We start from the raw sequence: 19,131 nt of genomic DNA, 5'->3' as shown, positions 1-19,131 counted from the left end.
GTTCCGTGGTAAGTTTTTGAGGACAGTATACGGTGGACAACTTCTGTTTTTTACAGATATAAAACACAGATATTTCAGGGAAAACTGTTAAGGTGCGCACTTAATCTCTTGGCAAGAAACTGCAGCCCTCGACCTTATCTTGGAAGCAGAAACAGTAATAAATCAAATGACACGTGCAGAAAGGCAGGCCGGTACCTCACACTGTCCCATTCCCCCAGCGACCATCTTTTCTGCTTGTTCTGCAGTTTTGTCTGTTCCAGATCTGCTTTTTTTCGAAGGTGCACTTCTACTGACTGCCCTGCTCGCTACATTGCTTCTACTGCTACTCGTTCCGGAGGGGAGTACTGCTGTGGACCAATTAAAGAGCGTCTACCCAAAAATGTCCCATCTCATGCTGCGCGCGTCCCATTTTCCTTTCATTTTGTAACAGCACAATGCGTTATGAGATTCCAAAATGTAACACACGGAACGATGGCCGGGGGTCAGGCTGTTTTATGACATACTAATTGTAATGCACACATCCGGCATAGCTATCGCAAAAGAAATTGCAGTGGTCACAGCAATGATGCAGTGACTGAGCGTTAACTAAAGCTTTCTTTTAACAAAAGTGTGGCTAACACATTCGATAAGGCGACAGCTAACAAATTATTCAGGATGACCAAATAATCTAATTCATTGGTAGTATTTGTGTGCCTGTTGTAGGAATATTTCTGTTTTGTTACAAATATAAAAAATGTGCGCCATTGCTCTTAACCGCTGGTATTTGAACGCGCAAGTAGGCAGGCCTAAATTTAAGGCTTTAAGTTTAGCGTGTTGGGCGATCCTATAGCGACGATTGCGATTTCAACAAAAAAGGAAATGGCAGAAAATATAACCCACCGTCATTTCTCTTGGCAGTGGCTTTTTTGAATAGTTGCTAGGAAGACATAAATTCTGGGCGAGAAAGTAAGTGGTAAATCGTCGCCACTACGTGTGTTTTTCTAATATCTCGTAATTGTTTAAAGTTTGCTTTGCAATCGCTCCACTGCCCTTGGGAAAAAGTAGCATTTTGAATTTTTGATTTGACAGTCGTTTTAAACTAATAAATTATTTTTTTAATGTCAGTGATAATTCAACTCATCAAACTGGTCCGCGAACCAGTTCGGTACGTGAATTTGTCGAACCGGAACTGAACCGGAACGCAATGATTTCGCCTGAACCACGAACCGTTATCAAAACGGTTATATATGTAGTATTAAATTATATATATGTAAATATATATATGTAGTGTTACGCTGTCGAAGAATACCGTAAAAGGGGTGCACTCGATCTCTACACTCTACAACCCCCTGCGTACTCAGCGTGGTGAGGCGGTGCGGGATGATCGGCGGAAGCATGGGAAGGTCGCTCCCATTGAGTCGTCACAGCGAGCACCTGGGGATGACGGCCCTGTAGCAGCGGTCTTCTGGGGGCCTCGGGCTGGACCGGATTTTGACGCGATGCCTTTCTTGGGTGAACGGGTTGTAGACGTGCCTTCTGTGGTTAAGCCTGCTGATGAGAACTTCTATGACCCCGCCGATCGTCTCGTACGGGGCCCGGCCGGCCTGCGCTGAGGAACGCCGGGCCCCCACCGTCCACTGAAAGGAGCGGCGATGATCTCCAGCTTCGTCGCGGTGGTTTTTTTCGGCTGCATGCTGTCCACTCACGGTCCGCCAGGTCAAGTGACCCAAGAAATCCACCAACCAATTTAAGGGAAGATGCTGGCAAGGTAGAGGAAAAAGAGGTTGCTGGCGTTGGCGGCTGCAGTCGGACATACTGCGCAACCCCTTGTTTACTTTGCAATAAACTGTCGTTCGTCGCACGTAACAATATATAAATATTTATACATATATATACTGCAAACAAGGGATCTTTGTAGGACAAGCCACCAGGCTTAGAAGAGTATGCAGTGATGACAACGACTACGTAGAGCACCTAGACGAACTCAAGGCCACCCTTATGAACAGGAACCACCCCAAAAGATCGCTCGATCAGGCGTACCAACGTGTGTCTAATCTCAAAAGGGATGACGTTCTCAACAAACAGCGGCAAAACGAAAGCGCCAGACCGCCTGCCCTAATAACTAAATTTTCAAACGCCCTCCCAAACGTAAACAATATACTGCAGAAGTACTACCCCATTTTAGCCAGTAACGACCGACTTAAACATACTTTCCCGGAAGCACCAAGGGTTACCTACCGGAGAAACAGGAATCTAAAAGATATTTTAGTGCATGCTAAAACAGGGCCTTCAAAGCAACCAGTCATAGCCAGCTGCTCCCGCCCCAGATGCAAGACTTGTAGGCACCTGCAAACAGACTGCGTTGTAAAAAGCACAGCCAGTAATTATGTCCACAAGATTAATTCAAGTTTTCCGTGCACTTCATCCAACATTGTGTATATGTTGGAATGCTCAATGTGCCACAAACAGTATATAGGCGAAACGAGCCAACCTATGAGCCTACGGCTTAATGGTCACCGGGCAGATACTCTTAGCAAATCCTCCATAGCTGTAGCGCAGCATTTCAACCAACCAGGCCACAGTTTTGATGACCTTAAGTTATATATACTTCAGTCAAATTTTAAGTCTCCTAGGGACAGGAAATACCGAGAATCCTACTTAATTCACAAATTCAACTCCATGGAACCTGCTGGAATTAATGCGTCTAAGGGCAACTTGGAATCCTTGATATATTCACCGGGAATGCAGCATTAGGCCTTTTCGTGCATATACCTCGTCCAAAGACTATGACCGTTCACTCTGCTCTGTACCTGGTCACCTAATTTCTTTTTCTTTTTTTTTCATTCCTTAGCGTCTAGCTTATTACTCGCCCTCATCCCTCCAACCTTTGCTTTTGGAATTCAATTTTATTTATTTTATTTCTCCTTTTTTTCTTTTTACTCCACGTGGTCTTGTGCCCCGTACGTCACTCTAACTTTATCTTTTCGTTTTTGAGTTTCAGGACAGGCCTGTTCCAGGAATGTTGCCGTGGGTGACACCTGGCATTTCAGTTGCCGGGTCATTGCTTTTTCTTTTGTGTGTGGGTTTATGTGGTTTCCCTCCCTGTTTTTTTTCTTCTTTTTTTTTCCTTTTTTTCTCGACCTAGTTAGTTTTCCCCCCGTCTCTATCTTTTCTTTTGACCTGAGGCTTGCAGATAGTTTCTGATAAGGACCCCACCCTCACCCCCTGGTCTGCTTCCGGCGGTTCTGAGATCCTTTCCCTATACCCCGCGGCGGGTCAATAAGCACCCTCCCATCCTTTCTGTCCAAAAATTCCACGAATATCAAACACCAGCTGACTTCCGTGTGACCTACTTCGCGGCTTAAACTAGACAACCTTCTTGGCCCCTCAATGTCTCCCCCGACACACTCCGAAACCAATAAGCTTGCTCAATTTCCCTTCCATCTTTCCCTCTCCTTTCCCCTGGGGTCCTATCCCTATATAATCCCTGCCTGCCAGGGGAGAGATTGCCCTGAGGAAAGCAAGTTCTCTTTGCTGAGCCGTAGGCCACAATCGTGCTTTTACCTTGTTCGAAGTTTTTCTTCTCTTATATATATATATATACTTATATATACATATATTACTTACTATAAATATATATATATATATATATATATATATATATATATATATATATATATATATATATATATATATATATTTTGTATAAGTGGCTGTATACGTCGTCGTGGTGGTAACCGCAAGTGCTTACCGTATTCTCTGGAGATGAGCGCTGCATCGGTATGTTCATATGATTCGTTCCCGCGGTACGCCCTTGCTTGAACTGGTGCCGCCTTGATCATTAGAGAAGGTTTTTTGTTTTAAATATGGCTTTCGTCTTGGTCAAGTATTTCAATTAGGTACTGCCCTCTAGCCCTTCACGGACGCACAACAGATTTTTGAGAAATGTATGTCTTGTAGTTCATACAAAATGCATAGTGGGGTAACCTCAAAGAATTTGCAAGTAAATTTTCGGGAAAGAGTTTTAATTTGTCACTGCACTCTCTCAAGTCTGAAATCTGGCGCCATTTATTGTCTACATATGACAGCACCGTAAATATGCACGCAGCTTCGTCGGGTTGAATGCGTGATTCAAAAACCGCATAAAGGAAGCGCAAACACAGCATTTTGTTATTATTTAAGCTGGGAACAGGTTTGCAAATTTGCAAATGCCTGTTTCAATCTCACGTACAGTTAAAAATATGTTAGCGCACGGCATCCTGTCGTGCTTGCCGAATATTTTTTCCCAGCCTACGTAAAACTAATCGATCAAAACTCCGTTTTCAAACTCTCTAGGGTCCTACCGGCAAGCCCCATTCGGTGGTATAGGTGGTTTAGGTGATGCCATTTTATTTCGGATGGAGAACCTACACTTCTTAAAAAATCGGTTGTCTGTCGCTGTATTTCCTCAAAACTGGATGCCACTCACCCAAACTCACTAAAAATATATATTTATCTTTACGCACTCACTCGCACTACCGCTCACCACTCCACCCTCCCCAATTGCACATACTCGCGCTCACGACTCACGCTCGTCACTTGTGCCTTACTACTCACAAACACTCCCGCTCACGCTCACCACTCGTCGTCATCACTCGCACTCACTCGTACTCACGCTCGCCACTTTACCCCACCCACTCGCACACAATCGCGCTCAAGGTCGCTACTGGTTCGCACCCCTCGCTATCACGCTCACCACTCGTTGTCACCCCTCGCACCAATTCGCGCTCACGCTCACCGCTCGTCCCCACAACTCGCACTCACTCGGCTCACTACTCGCATTCACTAGCGCTCACGCTCAGCACTCTATTCACCACATACACTCCCTCGCACTCGCACTCACCACTTGCAATGGCTACTAACACTAACTCGCACTCAACGCTCCCTTCCTCCACTCATACGCACTCGCCACTCCCATTCCCTACTCACGCTCACTCACAACCACCACTAATTGGCATCCCAATTCACTTTGTTTCTTTACAGGACGCAAATTTTAACTTCGCTTTGTTTCTAAACAACGTGAGCCATTCTGTTTTGTGGAGACCTTCAATGCGGCCCTATTGACACCAAAGCCACAATGATACCGTTGCGTGAAGCGAGAAGAAAATTCGGTGTTTTAAGAGAGAACCTTCCCATTGGCTATGAGGCATGCCCCACAACAATTAATAACTCCAAACAAATGGATGGAAATGAAAAAATAAAATAACCCCTGTATTAAGAGAAGTAACACGAGATGCTTTTTCCGGTCCAACCTCTGTCAAAGTCACAGTTTAAATCCAAACCTATTCAAGAGTGTCGGAATGGCGCAATCGGATCGACGCTGACTTTTTTATTGCGGGTGAACCAGGCTCGACTACGACAACGGAAAATAAATTTTTATTGGGGCGTTTGATGTGCCTGTTGAGAAATAAAGGTGCGCAAGCAGGAGGCAACAGTAGGAAGGGAGCAAGAAGAGGATCGGAGGCGCTCACTGCCTAGCTAGTCGACTCGACCACCAGTTTGGAAGCCAGACACCCGGCTTCTTTCGCTTTACAATTTCTGGCGCGTGAAACCAGGGAAACGAGGCATGAGCGGAACCAAGTTTGACGGTTCCGCGGCTCCGAGGCACGCGAGGCTTGGATACCTTCGTACTGCTTTGTGCTGCATGCTTCGCCCTCGACCACTGCTCCTTTCGGCTCGTGCCCAAGCTGCTCTCGTCCACTTAGGTATTCAAACCCCAACGCTGGATTCACCGATTGGTGCCATGGAGGCTCTTCGCATTCGCCGAGATGTCCTCGAGCGACCATCCCCGCGACCATGACTGTGTTTGATGCCTTGCTGCGGTGCCCGGCAGCAACAGCCATTGACAGACAAAATCTCCTCGACGTCATCTTGCATTACCAGGTGAGCCTGCACAAATTCGACACTCAAGTTTAGGAGAACCTGAAGGATGAAGAATTTGATGCTGACGTTTTGGAAGCGATCGATTACGACGAGCGTATCTGCGCCGTGCGAACGCGCATACGCTTCTGGGCGAGCCAACACTCTTCCGCGAGCCCCTTCCTTCAACCTCAGGCAGCCCGGTTTACTACCCGTATCGCAACCTCGACGATCTGCTCGCTTCCCGAGGAGGGCCTGCGGACAGTGGTCCCGGGTGAGGTGCCGCCCGTCCGGGAAACGTCTGGCAGGCCCGTAGTGAAACAGGACAACGACGACGGAGGCGCTACGGCCTTTCAGGATGCTAAGCAAGGCACAGAGGGGCTCAGCCCGAGAGAGAGGTTCCTGCGACCACCCAACCCAGGTGTTTCCGTGATTGCCGTTATAGAGAAATGTCAGGGATCCTGCCGCTACCTCGCCGTCGCTGCGCGACTATCGTTTCCGAGACGTCTGACCGTCGTTGCTGCAGAACTGGCGTTGCCGACCCGGCTCTCACTTCAGAAATGTCACAAAGGTCCTTCCGCAACCATAACGTCGGTTCTTTGGTACCTGCTTTGGCGACAACCAACCGGCCTTGCCGCAACCGTGGCATCGCCGATGCGACCCCCTTTTGGAGTTGTCCCAGAGACACTGTGGCGACCCTTACATTGATGACAATGCTCGAATTGTGTGAACATTTCAGAAGCGATACAGCACTGCGAAGACAGTTTTATTAGAACCGGCTACGAAAACGTGGCCCGTGCAGAAATCGGTCCCACTTCAGGCGATGGTGAATATCCTGCTTCTCTGGCGCTAGGGGAGGGAGCTTGGACGCCGCAAGCGAGCTTCTGCCGCGCTCGTCCAGAAACGGTGGGGACGCATCCTCGTGGCGAAGCAGAACACGTGCTTCGATGGTGAGGACCCCTCCTTCAGCAAAACACAAGTCAAAGCTGAAGGCGCCTTTCTACACTGTTTATAGGTGCGACGAGACGGTATTCTCATGGTTCGGAGAGAAACCGGATGTTCTGCTGGAACACACCGATTACTTCACGAAAGCAGTGTCAGACGTGGACGCAACAACACAGCCACTACGCTCGCCGCATATCTGCAAATTTGACCTTCCGCATCAGCTGTTCCCATACCATCCCAGCGGCTACCTGCTAGCCAAAAACCTTGAGCTTGGTCTGTTTTCCCGGGGGTTTATATGGGCATTCGCAGTCTTCATTTTTAGCCAATTAGTAACTTTGAACCAGCAACCCGGCAAGCGCTCGTTGCCCATCATGCTGGCTATGGACTTGTATTGCCTCACTCGAATGACAACGCTGTCTGCAGAGATATTCAGAGACGACAACGCCATCAGTGAGGAATAGAAAGATTTACCTAAAAAATGGCGAAACTTTCACTAAGTCGCACAAGGCTTGAACCACAACAAATCTGGAAGATTTATTCGATATAAGCTCTGAAGAACACACTAACACGCTTTGTATTAGGTTGGAAATGGTTTATTTACATGTTGCGTCATCGCTTTTCACTGTGGTAGTAGTAATCAATCGTATATCCATCTATATCATCATCTTTATGCATGACTGGCGGGCCCGGGTCGTTTTGTGCGCAGACGACAACCGAATTCGCGAACCAACAGTAGCGTAAGCATTCTTATGCTATCCCTTCAGGCGCGAGCGCACGTGAAATATTTTTGCAGTAATTTTGCGAGCGCCACGCGCAAGCCTGGAAGACGCCGGGCGCTCCTCGTGAAGCGCGTGCTTACGTGCGCGGTAAGTGGCAAGAATATCTATGCGAATTTTATGATGACGCCGCACACCGCACATAATACGGCCAGCAACAACAGCGTCGCTGTTAACAGCACTCGCTGAAAAAAGGGTAACACGTAACCTACCATAGCGGCAATGCGGCTGCTAAGCGCAACAGCTCAAAAAATATTTCTTTATGGCGACAGACTGTCAGCTCTAACGGTAGACCCTAGACAGTGGCGTCTGCTGGTTTGCTAGGTAGATTTTTCCACCCCCTATACATAAAATTGATTTTCCCCTGCGTTTTTGTAGAGTGCGGTTTAGGTTACATGGTACAAAAAACTAAGACGCACAAAGTGGACAGTACAAGCAGAACTAACAACTATAAACTTATTTATTACAATTACAATATTTCCTTAGAAACGAAACACGTCAGAAGCGTTACAAGATACAAATAAAAGGTGGGGGCAACAGTGGGAAAACGTTTCACTATAACTCGCAGGTGGCAAGCGGCAAAGCATCATAAGCTGATAAAAGACACATTTTCTTCGTAAATATTTGAATAGCAGGGTGTTCTCCGCCCCGTGCTTTTGATTTATTATGTGGTTTAACACGCTAAAGCTACACAGGTGATGAGGCGCGCTGTAGTGAAGGGCTCCGGATAAATTTTGACCACTTGGGCATCTTTTACGTGCACCCAAATCTCGAAAAATAGCCGTTTTTGCTTTCCGCCTTCATCAGAAAAGCGGCCGTAGCGGCCAGGAACCTAACCCGCGTACTTGGCGCATTCTTTCTTTTTGTCGACCATCTATGAGCTCCACTTCATTAGGTCTATTTCAGGTTGAGTCAGCATGCATGAGACTGAACTCGCGCATGCGCTGTGCTTGCTTGATATGTGAAAGGCTTTCAAAATTTTGCGTGAGGCTGATCTGTTGTTTTGCTGACACTCAAGTATTCTGAAACACTAAGCTGCACTCACAATAATGCAATGCAGTGACAGATATCCTGAGGAAGCCGTTCGCTGGTATTTGTAGCTGTGTTCTTGAAGCTTCTTATTAGGTGCGGAGTACCTTTGTACCACACAATGTCCGTCCGCGTCCATGCGGACATCATTTACAGTCGCAAAACAATCCTACAGGCTCCATCAGAACTCGAACCTGCATCTCCTAGACCATACAGAGTTAATGTTAGTCGTCTTACCCATAGGGCTACGACCGTTTTTATATTACCTCTTGGTTTCACACAAGAGACGTCACGATTAGATTAAAAACTCTCGGCCGAACTTCCACTGACCGAAAAACATAACATAAATAGCAAACGTACACATTTCTTCTAGCAAAGATAATCATTCTAGATCCGGTGTCTGCAACGTATACACTTGAAAAAGCAAACAAATTCTTTGTGCAAAGTATTTGCCCACAGTTAAGGCGTGTGGGTCAGCGTGACGCACCGCCATCCTCTATCGCCAAATTGCATGCAAGCCTAGAGCCATGACAAGGTCATAAGGCACACTGTTGTCGCTACGTACATAAAGAAATCGTACCCCTTGTGGTGAAACGGGTTGGTCTATCCTTAACGTTCTTTGTCACACATCCCAGAAAATAATGTCATCCCAGCACTTCGTGAAAGCGTGCTCAACAGTTTCCGGCTTTTTGCACAAAGTGCACTTTGTAGGAAGAACAATATACAAGACTTTCTCCTGCATCAGTCTTAACAGTCAGCGCACCAATGTGTAGCTTAAAGAAAAAGGCTTTTACGGATACTGGGACGGCCATCTTTTTTACTACTGAAAACACGTCCTGGCCAGGAACAGATCTGTACAAGGAGCGATAAAGTGGCGTGGGGAACCATGCATCCTTCAAGTCATTAGTGAGTACCTTCCTTGACACAGTTGCTAGATACGCGAATGAAAACCTTACTGCAAGAAACCTGAAAGTGTCTACAACATAGCATTTAGGGCTCCTACAGCTTTCACTTGCAGACAAGACAATAAACATCAGCAGCGCCTTTTCCAATACACTTTGCAAAATGATTCGTAGAAAAGTGTCATTAACATCCCGTAAAAATAAAATAGTTAAGAAGCTGACGACCAAAGGCGTGACACAATCCTACACCACCCTCCTCTACTCACCGGAAAAGATTGGTAATACTTTAATGCTCCTAAACTGAAGACCATAAGAACACGGAAAACACTAGATGAACTTCTTATCTTTAAATCGTTACAATGAAGTACTTGCAGCGCGTACCACAATTTCACTGCAAAAAAAATGTTACAAACTGTGGCACTTTCGAAAACAGATAAAGCTCGACCAGCTACTCGTAGCTGGGACCAGCTGCTCCAAGCTGTTCTCAGCTAGGAGACCAGATAGCCTTAGCTGGTTACAGCTGGGAATCGGCAGAATCTAGCTGACACGACTGCATTCAGTAAAATTGCACCAGGGGACTATGCACAATAATAAGATGAAATGGAAGAGGGTATTTATTTATCGTCATAAAAGCGTTGCAGATAACAAAAAGGTGTTTAATTTTCGCCATATAAGCATTACAGCAGCCACCATTGCTGCATTTTTGGCGACGTCCACCTATTTTGAATTTTTCCGTCAACAAACAAGCCATTGCAGTAATAGTGGGTGCGACGTTAACTTGCCGCTGTCTGCCCCAGAAATAGATTGTGGCTGCAAAGAAACAAGAATCGATTTGCATATGTTGTGCATGCTATGAAGTAATATGGCAGATCTGTGGCTAGTAGGTATGTATGGATTCTAAAGGTGGGTAATGGGAGCTATCGTACGTGTCAAATTAAATGCTTCCATCACTTAAGGTTGAAAATTATTATACAACTTGCTAAAACCTTCATTTATAGCAGCTAATTTCACAAACACCACTGAGTTATACGCTTATTGTAAGTAACTTACCTGCAAGCAGTAAAACGTGGGCGTTGTGGAAAGCGCTGTTCTCGCCATTTCCCATTGCGTCCTCGTAATCGTGCGCTCAAAGTTTTGTACGTGGCAGGGTCTAAGTCTGCTCTGTCGACTGGAGGTACCCCGTCGTCATGCCGAAATCACTCAAGCGCGAACAAACACACACACACACGCATACACACACACACACACACGTGCACAGCACACGGCCAAAGTTCCGCGGCAAGCGTGACAACAACCATGCCAGCATGCCGACGTGCCAATAACCACCTTGTAATTGGAGCGACGGCCAAAGAGACCTCCCTTTTTTTCCCGATACGGACACGATGGCAGCACCAGTCTTAGCAAAAAATAGTTTTATAATACAATAACTTGAATAAAAATATTTGACACCTAAAAAGCGTGTCGTCATAATTTCTACTTTTTCCTGCGCGTTTGACTTCTATTGGCTTGACTCGTGTCGGCTATTGGCTGTCCTTGATTCTGCGTGCTTTTTTGTGCTGTTATCGGCCCATTTTTGAGTCCCTTATGTTGCAATGTGCATAAAAAGTAGAACAATACGTCCTCGGCAGCGCTACCTTGACCCTGCAGGCTGCGTTGATGATAGCACGTACTTTACGAGGAGGAGGCGGGAAAGAGACCCGACAGAGCGCAATTGCTATTCCTACCGAATGCGACGTATCCTTTACTTCGCGTAGTGCTTCTGAGAGCGCAGTTCGCTTTGATACACCACTATCGCCGTTACCACCTGATGAGTGGAACATGCTAGAACAAACTAAAGCCAGGCTAGTTTGGCTCCAGCCTGCCTTACCCGCCCCGGTGGCTCAGTGGCTCTGCGGTGGCTGAATGGCTTAGGAGTGCTGCTGAGAGCGGTGACGCGGTTTCGTTTCCCGGTGGCGGCCGGTTTTCTGATGCAGGTGAAAAGCAAAAACGCTTATGCGTTCCAGACTTCGGCGCACGTTAAAGGTCCGCAGGGGATAATTAATCCGGACTTCTTCACTACGGCGCTCCGGCACTTCACAGGCGATGACGCATGTGAAGTTTCGGCTCGTTAAACCCCACAATCAGCCAATCAATCTAGCTGGGCTGAAACCAGATGAGACCAGCTCGCCTATGTTGGTCTCCGCTCGTGCTGGCTGCTAGTTGGACAGCAGTTAAGGTGGTCCTAGCTGGGGCCGGCTCCTGTAAGCAGGTTCAAGCTGGGACCAGCTGCCAGCTGTACAACAACTAAGCTGGCCTCCGGTGGGAGCAGCTATCAGGGACTGGTCCCAGCTAAGACCAGCTGCCAGCGGGATAGCAACTCAACTTGTCCAAGCCCCGGATGATATGAAGCTGTTTTCAAAAATTTAGAAAACAGAGGACTTTTTAAACCTGCAGAAGGATATCTGTGCCATTTCGCAGTGGTGTATAAAAATTTGTTTACCTCTAAACACGTCTAAAACCAAAATCACTACTCTATCGAGGAAGAAGGCGCAAGTGTTGTTTTCTTAAAAGGTGGGCAACGAAGCTATTTTTCGCATAAACGTTATCAAAGATTTAGGGGTACTTATTGATAGTCACTTTAATTTCAAACCGCAAATTTCAAACCCTTCGTAAGACCGGTTTCAAACTACTGGGTGTAATTTCGCGCCTGACACGAAATTTCAAATGCCCGGATACCATCAGCCACTTGTTTTCTTCTTTGGTGAGATTGCGTTTGGAATTTGGTTCCGTTATTTGGAACCAGCTCCCAAAAACGTATTTCAACCTAATAGAATCAGTCCACAAGCACCTGGTTCGAATTATGTATGACAGATATTTCCAACGTAAAGTTTATTAAGAATACCATTCTCTTTTAAATATAATAGGCATCACCGACCTAGAAAGTCGCGGATGTTATCGTGACGCCATGTTTTTCTATAAGATACTAAATGGTCATTTTGACGCTCCCGATTTACTGCACAGCGTCAATTTACATGTCCCTCAGCGATTCACGCGCCATTGTACATTATTTGCCCCCAGTATTCCACATAGCAAATCACCTGCTGAACGCCTGGAAATTCCGTGCAATCGTATGTCAACAGATATTGATTTTTTCATGCCTCGTACCGCAACAAATCTGTTTCTAATGCATGACTTGCGGTTCTGCCTTCCATGCACGGTTATTTCACTGATAAATCTGAGTTCGCGATATCGGCATTGGCTTGTAGCTATATTAAATTGGTGATGTTTTTATTTTTACTTTTTCACATTTTACTATCTGACTTGTGTACCAATGTAAGAGCCTGTATGGTGTACTGGACACGCAATAAAGCATGAATGAATGAATGAAGCTGACACCAGCTAAGCAGGAGCTGGTCCCAGCTTAAACCAGCTGCCTGCTAAAATTCTCATAAGCTGGTCCTAGCTGGGACCATCTTCTACATAGCTGGTCCCAGCTGGCGCCAGCTGAGCTTTAAGCCTTCTACGCTGGTACTAGCTGGGACCAGCTGAATTCCAGGAGGGGCCATCTGGGACCAGCTGAATCCAGCTACCATATATTTTTTTGTGCTTTGCGCAATTACCAGAACTATTAGTAACGCGACAAAATTCTTTCGGTATCGCTATTGTCTTGCTGACGCTCACCTTGTCCTCACAAAATACAGCCACGCAGCCCGCATCTGGTAATAGTCACACCTAACTCTAGTAGAAACGACAGCCGCGAATAACCATCATTCATAATTAGCAAGCAAAAAGGATAAATAAACGCAAAACAACTGGGAGGAGGCAAGGCACCCTTGCTTCAAAGAAAATAACCCAGGAATACCTTTGGAAACCCACTTGTTCGCAATTATTTTGTGGTGCACTCAAATACACCATACGTACACCCTCCTTCACAACTATACAAGCATTACCATAGTGTAAAATGCACAACACGATTTCGTGACACACTTTATCCAACATTTTTTATTAATGAATCTGAAGCACTGCTGCTTTTCTACCAAGTACATCCAAACTGTGCAAATCGCTGCGTGCACCATTAAGATTGTTTAGTATGCTTCTACCTTATATACTGCATATCTGATACAGCACTCCTAGAGTTATTATTTCCTGTAATCTGTGAGCTATAGTCTTCATTGGGACCTTATGGTCGGCATTGGCTAAGGTGATTGGCCAATAGCCAGTTACAGACTCAAGTTTTGCCCTGTCGTCTGAATTTGGAATTAAAACTGCATGCATTCGCGTAAAACTGCATTCGCGCAGAACGCACGTCTCGAACGCTTAGGAAAACACCTCATACAAAAAAGAAGCTAGGATGCTCGCAAACCTGTTGTAAAAAGTGCTGTCCGAACTGTCTGGCCCAGGTGATTTGCTTCTCTTTAAATTTCCTATCGCTCTCTCTACTTCGCCTAACGTTATGGATTATTCCAGTGTATTTTTAACCTCGTCATCTAAACGGGGCATGAACTGAAGAAAATACTTTTTAAAGGGTCCGCTACTGGGAAATCCAGGGCTAAATAGTGAAGTGCAGTGTTGCAAAAAAGCACTTTCTATTCCCTTTTTATCTTGTGTAAGCTGTCCACCTAACACTACAGTCTGGATCGTGTTGGCTTTGGAGTAACGTGCTTAACACTTATTGATCGTTTCATGGGCACTTCACCTCCCAAAATGTCTTTTGCCCGCTCGCACCGTCGCGCCCCGATATTTTTGTTTATCTAGTGTTTCTACTTGTTCTTTATTGTCTGTATACCATACCGGAAAGTGCCAGGGTCGTCGCATTTCAGTCTGAGCATCTAAATCAAACTAAAGTACAGGTTACTTTCAGTTTTGTTCTCTTTCCTTTTGATGACAGTACCCCACCTTATGGCATTAAGCTTACAGCCGTCCTTAAACAATTCCCACTTTGCCCCCCAATTTATACATCCTGCTTTTGTGTATTTGGAAAAAGCTTCTTTTACGGATTCTATGAAAGCCTCGTCCTCCAAGAGCTTTACGTTTAACTTCCACAACTCCCAACTAAGTTTCTTATACCCGTATGTATTTTCTCCCAAGAAAAAGAAACAGAACAGTTGTTACTCAAGGAGATCAACACTCTTTTTTCACACAAAAGGGGTGTAGATCTAGGAAAAGGGTGTTGATATTCAAGAAAAAGGGTGTAAATGCCTCCCAACACCCTTCTTTCACTTCTGCTACACCCTTTTTTCGCTAGAAGGGTGTAAAAATGTTTATTGTGTAGTGTTTGTCCAGCGGCTAGATATCTGTATGCGGTATATACTTTTTTTTCATGACCTCCAAACCAATCTTTACGGTATCTTTGCCGTACGACCATTAAATTCCGTCGTGGGGGGGGGGAGCGGGAGGTTGCCCAGAAGCTGTTGTCGAACAATTTCATCAACTTAGTGAAGAAAGCCCACAATGGACGCGACGCTGCGCCAAAACAGGACCAAAACAGCCGTTGCTAAAGCAGATGACAAAGCCGGGTCGCGCCAGTGAGCCCACTGGCGTGAGCGCTCGGGGAACGCTGGGTACATTTGCCGCACCATCTACACTGTGATCCGTGAGTAAGAACCTCTCTCCCCGTCCACAGCCGCGTGGGGGGTTTCTGGTCCCGCACGCCACCAAAGAACCGTTGGCTGATAGAGGTAGAGAGTTTTGCTTTAAAAAAACCGCTCTATGTGCCCTGTCATGGCAGTGTTCCAAGTTCAGAAAGTAAGAAAAGGTTCAAATAGATGGCGTGACCAGTGAAACAAGGCCATCTATTTCCTATAAGATAAATTGGCGCGAAGAAGAATGTATCTGCCGTGTCTGATAAGTTGTATGAAGGTTAGCCGAGCGATTCCGGAACGCCAGGCGGCTAAGCTGCTGGAGTCAGCGTTCGCGACGTAAGTCAGTGAAGATCGAAGAATTTTTTGCCTATCAAAGTTTACTGTTGGGCGAGTTGCTAGTTCATTGTAAAAGATGCAACAGCGCGAAATAATGCACGGACACTAAAAGACGACAGGACGAGCGCTGACTTCCAACTGAATTTAATACGATGAACCTCGCACCTTTTATACATATTCTTCATGTTAACATAACTACAAAAATTCTAATCTCTAGTATTATACAACCATATCAGCACGCGTTCAATGCACTTGGCACAATCTATACAAACAACAATTCACGTCGTGTTCAAAAGGAAGTCTATCGCGTTTTGACAACGCAATAGACGCCCGGCTTACACATTTACTGCCATGCCTTAAAATGTCATGCGCTTCAATAGTTTCCTGAGTAGTTTGATTACCGCTTCTACCTATCTCCTCCCACATTTCAAACTGAGGTTTCCATCCACAAGATTTGCAATGCATGGCCAAGAACCCATCATTTCCTTTTTTGACATTGTTGTGGTGCTCCCTCAATCGGTCATTAAGGCATCTGCCAGTTTTACCAACCTACACAGACCCACATTTCCTCAGTGGAATTCGATACACCACACGATGCACGCATTCCACGTACTATGTACGATGCTTTACATGGCACTCTAGGTTGTTCGCACATGTTTTTGTATTTTCTTTGGCGAATTTCACTAGCTTGTGGGGAGCACTAAGCGCTACCTTCAGCTCTACACGGTTGGCGATCTTCTTTAAACCGTGAGAGAAGCCGTGGATGTACGGCACAACGGCAACGTTTTTCCTCTCACACTCGTGAGCAGGCCCGTAATGCGCATCCTTACGATGGCAAGATTTCAGGTTCCTGAGGAGGCCTTCTGTCACCGATAGGACCACGTCGAATGGGTAGCCAGCCGCTTGAATCCGACTTCTTGTGCTTCTCGAGTGTGGTAAGGAAAGATTTGATACATCCGTCGCTGAAACACTTAATCTTTTTAAGGTAGGCCTAGCCCTCTGGTTATTATTTATGAGGTTCCCGTGAATGGTGCAATAAGGTTTTCAGAATTGACTCTGGCAGTAGAGGCGAAATATGTGTGTTGGCGGTACAATCCTCGCGCCAACAAGCCGCTTCTCTCGTATCATTCTGCACATTCCAAACTAGTAAAAAGGGGAATAGTTAGGCTGTGCGTCTCGGACGCCTTAAGTAAGTTGTGCCCCCATTCCGTGCTAACTGCTATTGACGAGCAGGTCAGCCGGATTCAAGCGGCTGGCTAACCATTCCACCTGGTCGTATCGGTGACAGAAGGCCTCTTCAGGAACCTGAAATCTTGCCATCGTAAGGACGCGCATGACGGGCCTGCTCACGAGAGTGGGAGAAAAAAGGTTGTCGTTGTCCCATACATTCACGGCTTCTCTCACGGTTTAAAGAAGATCGCCATCCGTGTAGACCTGAAGGTAGTGTTTAGCCCTCCCCACAAGCTAGTGAAATTCGCCAAAGAAACTACCAAAACAGGTACGAACAACCTAGAGTGTCATGTAAAGCATCGTACACAATACGTCCCATGCGTGGATCGTGTGGTGTATCGCATTCCCCTGAGAAAATGTGGGTCTGTGTACAGGGGGGATTAAAAGAAATGCGAACAACGGAGCGCACAGACTCCGACGCCTACTGCACCGTCTGGCTGTAGAGTAAGTAAACTGTGCGCAGGCGCACTCCTTCGAGAGCGTTTGAGAGTGTGGCCTACATTATTGGGAAATGCTTGATCGAGAGGCGACGCCGCTCGTTTATTTTGATGCGGTTTTTCACGCTGCGCCACCACTGAGCAGGATGATCGTTGAAGGGCATCATGCTAGCTGCAATCAGCCTGCTGCACGCTTCGCTCCCAAATGAGTAGATAACAGGATGCTCAGTGGCGACAGAGCATAACAAGACGCTTTAAAATAAATTACCGGCGTTGCTTCTTTATAAAGCATTTCCCCTAACAGTAGGCTCCACTCTCAAACGTTCTGAATGAATTACGCATGCGCGCAGTTTACTGACAGTGCAGCCAGACGGTGCGGCATGCGGCGGAGGCTGTGTGTTCCATTTTTCGTATTTCTTTTGATCCCCTCTGTACGTCAGACAAACTTGCAGATGCCTTAATGACCGATTCAGGGAGCACGACAAGAATGTCAAAAAAGAAAACGATGGGTTCTTGGCCATGCATTGCAAATCTTGTGGACGCAAATTTCAGTTTGAAATTTGCGAGGTCACAGATAGAGGTTGTAATCAAACAACTCAGGAAAATATTGAAGCGCACGAAATTTTAAGGCATGGCAGTAAATGTGTAAGCCGGGCCTCTATTGCGTTGTCAAAAAAAAGATAGACTTCCTTTTGAAAACGTGCTGCACTTTGCGCATGACGTTAATTGTTGTTTGTATAGATTGTGCCAAGTGCATTGAACGCGTGCTGATATGGTTGTGTAATACTAGAGATTAGAATTTTTTAGTAGTTATGTTAACACGAAGAATATGTATAAAAGGTGTGAGGTTCATCGTAATAAATTTTGTTGAAAGTCAGCGGCCATCCCGTCGTCTTTCTGTGTCCGCGTTTTTATTTCGCGCTGTAGCATCTTTCACAATAAATATTTTGCCCTCAATTTGGCACCACTTCGGGGCCAATAAAGGCAAATTGTGTCTTCGTTTCCGCTGTCTCATCAAACCGGCATGCGGGACCCTGGGAACGGGGGCGTGGCTAGGGGGTGTTTCGATGTGAGAGAAAGGCCAAAAATGTTTTGAGTGCCGCCTTAATCACTCAAATTTTTTCGGGCCGCAACATCTCTCTCTCTCTCTCTCTCTCTCTCGCTCTTTTTACTTCCGGCGTATAACACTTCTTGAAACATTTTTATAGCTACGTTACTGCCTTGGTACCATCGGTTCCGGGATGATCATATCATCGGGGCGCGATACGGAGGCGGGATATTACTGATATCAGCCGAAGTTGAGGGTTACGCTCCCTGCAAAGACTGCGTTGATAAGGGTGGTAGAGGCTATACCTAGCCAGATCACAAAAAGATCAGAGGGTTCAGCAGTGCCGGCATCCCGTAGAGAATATATGACAGTCTCGGGAGCCATAGCACGCCTGATATTCGGCTGAACATGATGCAGTTGGTCGCAACTTTTTGCAATATCCGGCATTGCCGCCTCGCCGGCCGCCATGTCGACCCCTCCCTTCTAAATCTCACAAAACATCAGGAACGCCTCAGGTGTTTCCTACAAGCCAATGCCCTCACTTTCTGAGTGGTACTCCATCCCATATTCCCGGCTCAGTATCCCTCATCGTATCGCCTCGTTTGTGCCATCCCCACCACACTTGCCCACTCCATGTGGGCATTCCCCTAAGATCTATTTTCGAGTGTAAATAGTGATGAGCAGCGGGATCGTGCGCTGGACATCTTGGAACTAAAAGTCCAAACACTCCCGGTAACTAGTTTTGCTACCGTCGCCGCCGAGTTAAACGCGCAGCCGCCACGCCCAAATAAACCACATGATACCATTATTGTATTTCTCTCTCTCAAATAGCTCGGGGTTATTTTGTCGCCTGATATGTCATATAAGGCTCGCGTAACCAAAAATATTGCCTCAGCTAAAAAACGTTTGATTTTCTCAAATATTGTCTCCCCATGCTCCACCACATATCGAGGAACTCGCCTCCAAATCTGCCGTTCTTCTTAAACTACA

The 19,131-nt window shown here is 46.2% G+C and overlaps 1 protein-coding gene across 2 annotated transcripts in view; it reads left to right on the top strand.

Moving 5' to 3' along the window:
* Positions 1-19,131, top strand: part of LOC144162553 (receptor-type tyrosine-protein phosphatase kappa-like) — a 616,238-nt gene that overhangs the window by 281,760 nt on the left and 315,347 nt on the right. The gene's annotated exons all lie outside the window — the stretch shown is intronic.

This window comes from Haemaphysalis longicornis, unplaced genomic scaffold (genome assembly GCF_048455015.1).
Source record: "Haemaphysalis longicornis isolate Haplotype H1 unplaced genomic scaffold, Haemaphysalis longicornis Haplotype H1 scaffold_12, whole genome shotgun sequence".
In the NCBI taxonomy this organism is placed as follows: Eukaryota; Metazoa; Arthropoda; class Arachnida; order Ixodida; family Ixodidae; genus Haemaphysalis; species Haemaphysalis longicornis.
Note: the sequence above shows the minus strand (reverse complement) of the source record. Positions and strands in the feature narration are given on the sequence as shown.